This window comes from Ailuropoda melanoleuca, chromosome 5 (assembly GCF_002007445.2).
Source record: "Ailuropoda melanoleuca isolate Jingjing chromosome 5, ASM200744v2, whole genome shotgun sequence".
NCBI lineage: Eukaryota > Metazoa > Chordata > Mammalia > Carnivora > Ursidae > Ailuropoda > Ailuropoda melanoleuca.
The window spans coordinates 65,677,373-65,684,276 of NC_048222.1; positions in this window are offsets into that span (position 1 = coordinate 65,677,373).

Genomic DNA, 6,904 nt, shown 5'->3' on the forward strand with positions numbered 1-6,904 from the left:
TGGAGAATTGTGAGCAATGAAAGCAGAGTCCCACTTATTTCTCTGTATATTTAAATATTGCTTAAATATTTTACAATGAACATGCATTTGTTATGCCTAACTTTTAAAAACATTTAAAAATTTTGCATGGTTCCACTGCAAGATAAGTTGCTAATATTATGGACAAATCAAGATATCTGCTATAAAGAACAGTAACTAACTACAGATAAAGAAATGATATGTAATCAATAAGACAGTATAAGGCTCATTTATTTACCAAAAAGGAAAAGGATTTTAATGATTTATCTTATGGTATGTAAACTAATGCTGTTAGCTATTACATTACACTATAAGCTCCAGGAGGATATTTCTGTTTTTTCTTATTTATCCCTAACATCTAGACTAATTTGTGTTATATGCTCGGTAAGCAAATGTTACATGAATGAATATTTTTTTAAATTGAGAGACAGAGTGGTATGTTGAACAGAACACAGTAAGTCGGTTCTTATGAGTACTTCACAAGTCTCTGAGCCTTGGTTCCCTCGTCGATAAAATGGGGGGGTTGATAACATAAGTAATTTCAAGACTAGTTTTAAAAAACCCATAAGTATCTAAAGTTTTAAGAACTGACATTGAGTCTCCAATTATTTATTATACCAAGTAAAGTTTTAAAAAGTCATCATTGTCACTACTATTCCATAAACAAATATGAGAGACATAATTCAGAATAAAGAATAGTTTCTTCCTAAGAAGGGATGATTGGCAGCCTTACACTAGTGCATACACACACACACACACACACACACACACAACTGCGTAATAAATTTGACAAAGATTCATGGAAGATTTTGAATCAAAGGATTAAATGAACTCTGAGGTCTCTTCATCTCTAAGATTTCATAAACACATTTTTATTTTCTCTTCATCTCTAAGATTTCATAAACACATTTTATTTTATTTTCCACTTATTTAATGTTTTTATTTTCCAATGGGAAAGTAAGTCCTTAATAGTTAAAAAAATTCCAACAACACTGACGTGTATGAAGTGGAAAATGAAGCCCACCCCAAGGCTCCCCTCCCCCGACTCTCACAAATAAAATATGGCTCATCCTCTAGGCTATTTTCTGTGAAGACATAAGCATACAAATACTGGCATAGCTTTTTTGAAGGAATAAATTATTCTAAACTATTAGCTTGCAAAGTAGAAAGCCACATATGTAGTAATGATCAACTGAACTGAATATAAATAACATTTAGGGAAAATATTTGTTGGGCTCAATTGATGAGAGTGGCTCTTTGCCACACATTCCTCATAGCTGGGCAGGAGGCTTAAGTTTGGAAGTTTTTCTGATCTTAGCAGGCAATTCATTATTGTGTGCTGCCTATAAGATCCCAAGATCTTTTCTCAGGATAAAGTTCTGTCAAAGAAGTTAAAAAAAGCTGAGTAATGTTCCAAGGCAGGAGAGCAGGTGGATATTTGGAACAGAACTGAAAGGCGACAGCGAAGTCATCGCCCCAGGCTAGCCAGAAATCAAGGGATAAGAAACCAGGGTCTTGAAATGGGGTGATGGCCTCATCAGAGAGTCAGAAATCTATGGCTGTGTTTACGGACACACGCTTAGTTAATGGAAGCAACATTCATCTCAGGAAGCTCACATCATCTACTAATTCTCTAAAAAGCACACGTCAAGACTAGGAAGCACCTGGAAATAGGAACCAAAGGGCCTGTGGGAGGCTGGAGCAGCAGCTCCCAAATGCCCGGAGGTGTTAGCCTTTCCCAGGTTTCAAAATGTAAGAGTTTCCAAGCCACTGAGTTGGTGCTGCCAATTTGGTCCCCAACACTGGCCATGTTTGCATAGACAAATAAAGGCAAAGAAAAGTGGAAGCCATTGGCTTGAATTGGGGCATAAATGATCCCTGTTAGCTCTTGCCACTGATTCAAATTTAGCAAATGATTACATACTTTGACTGGGTTGGGACAACCTCAGTGTATATAGTCTACTTAACTTTGCCCTTTAAATACCAAGAATTTTGTCCATGCTTAATGGGAAAGAAGGGATACCTGGGTGGCACAGTCGGTTAAGCTAAGTTTATGATCTCAGGGTGGTGAGATCGAGTCCCATATCAGACTCCACGCTCAGCAGAGAATCTGCTTGGGATTCTCTCTCCCTCTGCACCCCCCCACCTTCCCTCCCTCCACCCTGCTCCCACAGGTACACACACTCTCTCTTCTTTTTTTTTTTTTTAAGATTTTATTTATTTATTTGACAGAGAGAGAGCCAGCGAGAGAGGGAACACAAGCAGGGGGAGTGGGAGAGGAAGAAGCAGGCTTCCAGTGGAGGAGCCTGATGTGGGGCTCGATCCCAGAACACCGGGATCACACCCTGAGCTGAAGGCAGATGCTTAACGACTTAGCCACCCAGGCGCCCCCACACTCTCTCTTCTAAAAATAAAATAAAGAATAAATGAGAAAAAAGAAAGAAAGCAGTCACTAGGTATGAGTTTGGGCAAGTATATTTTCTCTGCAAGTGATTTCCTTCTGTACGTAAGGAAAGGCACTGTGCCACCGTCTTACATATGGCCGTCATCTTTAAGAGTGACACAGAACTTTAAGCTCTTGATTCAAGACACAGTCTCAAGGTCCTCCTCAGTCCTTCCCAGTGCCCTTCAGGCAGCCTCTGTTAGAGCTGGCAGCATACATTAAACCTGTTTGCCACATTTGGGCTCAGCGATCTCTGATATCCCTGCTAGATCTAGCCTACTGATATTCTTTAAGAATAACCTGTCGAAAGAGGAAAAAGAATATCCTCAAAATAAAAAATGTCGGTATCGGTGTTTAATCGCAGAACATAATTAACAGAGAAAGTCAAGGTATTGAAATGAAAATCCAACTTTTCACCATCCAGTCAGTGGCTCTCCATCCTGAGTGCATTTAAGAGTCCCTGGAGATCTTTTCAGATAACACCCATCCTTGGGACTCCCTGCGCCTGGGGTGGGGCCCAGACACAGGCAGCTTTTAACAGCCTCACAGGTGATTTCACTGTGCAGCCAGAGGTGAGAACTGCTCCCTGAAGCAAGGGAATTCTGGCAGATTCTCTTAGCTCCTACATCATCCAGGCTTTGGGTCTACCCATGAAATGTCCAGCCGAGAGGTTTTCCAGACATTCTCATGGCTGAACTAGCTCACAGCCTCGCCCTGACCATGGAGCCAGAGCCAACAATTCTTGCTTGCTTCTGGGCTTCTAGCTGCCCCCGGCTGCCTTACTGGCTTCTGTCTCTCTCTCAGCACTCATTGTCAATCCAAAAAATTGAGGAAGCTGAAGTAAAATCCTTCTATTTGTTTATGTGGCAACAAGCTCAGAGTCTATGCCGAAAAAATGTCCTTGGCCTTTGACAAAGCTGCGTGGAGATGCCTCTGTCTGTTTGAAATGGGCTGGAAACCAGTGCCTTCCCCCAGGAGCCAATCTGCTGAATCAGCCCGTATGAGCAGAAAGAGACCAGGATGATTCAAATACAAGGGTGTTTTTGATATTTTTGTATCATTTAGCTTCAGAGGAATGAAGAACTTTTACGGTAGGAATTTGGATTTGACTGTGGAGAATAGGTCAGATGGAGACTGATTTATAAGACTGATATTTTCCATTTTAGGGAATTCTTGAAATACAGTGATGAGGCCTTGGAGTATGGAAAGGAATCAAGGAACGTTGATGACATTTGTTTTAACAGAAAGGTCTCATTATTATTAACATTTTAACCACCTTTAAAAGCCTTGGAGGAGAGTTTTGGGCTAGATCCTTGAGCCCTCAGAAAGGTATGCAGAGGTGAGGGAAAAGAAATAGGGCCTCATTTTTACATGTAAAAAGAAGAGAAAAAGAAAATAGTCCTTCTAGAAGCTAACACAAGTTCAAATTTAGAAGCCTCATCTACTCTATAAGGGAAAGAAGTAGAGTGACCGACTACTGAGAAAATGCGATACTAATAGTGGTAAGGGTGTGAGAGGAGACAGTGTTACCATGGAAACAGAGAAAAGTGTAAATTTATTCTTTACCATGGTCTCTGCCCACAAGTGGCATGCTTATCATGTTCAGGGAGCCATAGAAACACAAACCGCCTGCCCTCAAGAAATCTGCCATCTAGATAAAGAGACGAAGGAAAGGTACAGTGTTAAATAGCAAAAGGATTTATAAATACCAGTAGCAATTTAAAATACAGAAGATATTTCACAACATAGGTGAAAAGTAGCCTCAGTGAGTAAAGACGACAGGACTCCGGACATGGAAGAGGGTTCTTCTGGCCAGAGGAACCAGGGACAAATCCACAGTAGTGGGGGCCAGGGAGCCAGATCCTGGAGGAGGGGTGAGATTCAGGAGGTAGGGAGAGCACAGGGGGAGGAAAGGTAGGAAAGAGCACCCGTCTGGACTGTCTTCCCATCTTTCACCCACACAGCTTTAGGGAGCACGAAGAACACGTAGCAGACCTCTGCTTGGGCATTTTCCTGCTCTGAGGACCATCAGTGACACTCTGGTCTTAACTGGGTTACACCTGGTCGGAGCACCAGCTTAGAACAAATGCTTCAGGGAAGGGTCCAGAATGAAGCAATTTTAGAAAGAAAGGGGAAAGTGGAGAAAATGCACATTTATTGAGCACCTCCAAGAGCATGCCCTATGCTAAACCCTGTAAGTGTATAACCATTTTGTCTTCAAAATAAAAATAACAAAATCAGCAACTCTATATGGATGGTGTTATTGCTCCCAACTTATAGAAGTAACAACAGAGATCTAGAGAAGTTAAGCAATTAACCAAAGGCTACAGAGCAAGTAAGTAGAAATTCTAGGAAATGATGGACACGATGAGCATAATTGAATTTAAACATGAAGAGAGACCTAAACATTCCTTAGAGATTTGTGTTAGCATTCCAGTGTCCTGCACCTTTTCCCTGTGGGCGCCTTTCCTTCCCCCATCCCACAATTTTAGCCACCTTACAGAATTTCAGATGAAAGTACCCTTAGAAAAGTAACTAACCCCCCCTTTTGGCTTATGAGGAAACAAGGGCTCATAGAGATGAGCCTGTGTTTGTGGCCAGCAAGCAGCAGAGCCCAGAAACCAGCCTACCATGTTCTCAGTGCCTGATGAGGGGCTGAGTGAGGACCAAAGATGTCTGTTGTCTCCAGGCAGTTGTGAGAGGAGCTCAGTTTCCTATCCATTGTCTGACTCACATATCTGCCAATTCCAAAACCTAACCAATTCCTACTCTCTTTGGATTTTGAGAGACTTGTACAGGATGACAGAACATAATGTTTCCCATATGGCTCCTCTTCTTTACTCTGAGCCAGGTGGTGAAGGAATCATTGAGAAACAGAGTGGAACACAGAGACTCATAGCTCTCTTCCCTCACACGGGCTTAGACCCCTGGAGGAAGAGTCCAAGTACAGGCATTTCTGGCAGTGGTGGGCATTTGTCTAGAGGTTGCAAGTAAATGCTGACAAGAAACAAGACTCCTGATAGGCATAGCATCTGTTTTTACTCAAAGGCAGATTGACCATGGCTAAATGGTGGCTATGTTCTTGGGTTTCCAATGCCTAAATGTGGACTTAAAGCAATGGACCATAACCCTAATGGAGGGTCAGAGCAGAGATCCTGACTTTATCTCTCTCTGGTGTCTCTGGTCATCGACTGGGGAGTAGACAAATCAGCCCTCACCATAAAAGAGAGGGGACTGAGTTTCTGCTGTTTTTTATGGCTTTTAAGGCCAATTAGACTAGGAAATAGCACATGGGCTAATTTTCTTCAGACCCAAGGCCAGTCACCATCAAATCTTACTCCCAGAGACAGCCAGCAATGCTGCCAGAGTTGGCTGAAACGCCTCTAAATGGCCACCAGTTCCCTTCCAAACACACACACGCGCACACACCATGACACAAGATTGGGCACACTACATTAAAATAATTAAAGCTTCCTTGATTCTATCACCTGAAACCACTAAAACACCTAGAATTCCAATTAAATAAGAATGACCATGTAGACAGTTTTATTTGAAGTCAAGTCTCAGATTTTAAAACTGATTCCAGTTCAGTTTTGCTTCTTTCCCTTGGGGGCTTATTCTGTTGATTTCTGGGCAGTTTTACACGTCTCCTTCCTACCAGCTAAATGAAGACGGTTTAATCAACCTGCCAGCCATCTCCACTAGCAGTAAGTCCAGAAACAGAATGCTAAGTCAAAGCCAAGGGCTTCTATTTCCTTTTTCTAAATTTAAAAATGAGACCAGATGAGACAAAAAATAAACATCTACCAGTCAAATTCTAAATCCCAGCTTAGGCCCACTTTAGAATATATTTGTATCACATAGTAATTATCTAGTAAGCTGAGCAGTATGAAAGACAGTCTACATCAGTGAGGCTCCCAGCTGGTATACTGAAGCCAACTAATAAGTGAAAAACCTCTATCTCGTCACTAACTTCTGTGGCACATTATCCGGAAAATCTACAGGCTTTATCAATGGGAAGGAACATGTAGTTCAATGGCACTGACCCACTTCTACCCCCTGCTAAATGACATCCCTGGGGCCTTGGTGAGAGTGGCCAAAGCTGGTGAGAATAAAGAATAATATTTTCCTGCAACATGGAGAGGGGCTCCTTGAGCTCTGTCATTCATATAAAAACTGGTTCTCAACTAGTTTCAAAATTAATTTCCAAAAAGTAATTTTTAAGTCTGGTCCAGTATGATCTAGATAATCACTTCTGTTTTCACTTCTTACTGTCTCGATAGATAAATTCTTCCTAGAGTTTTCTTTTTTTTTTTTAAGATTTTATTTATTTATTTGACAGAGATAGAGACAGCCAGTGAGAGAGGGAACACAAGCAGGGGGAGTGGGAGAGGAAGAAGCAGGCTCATAGCGGAGGAGCCTGATGTGGGGCTCGATCCCATA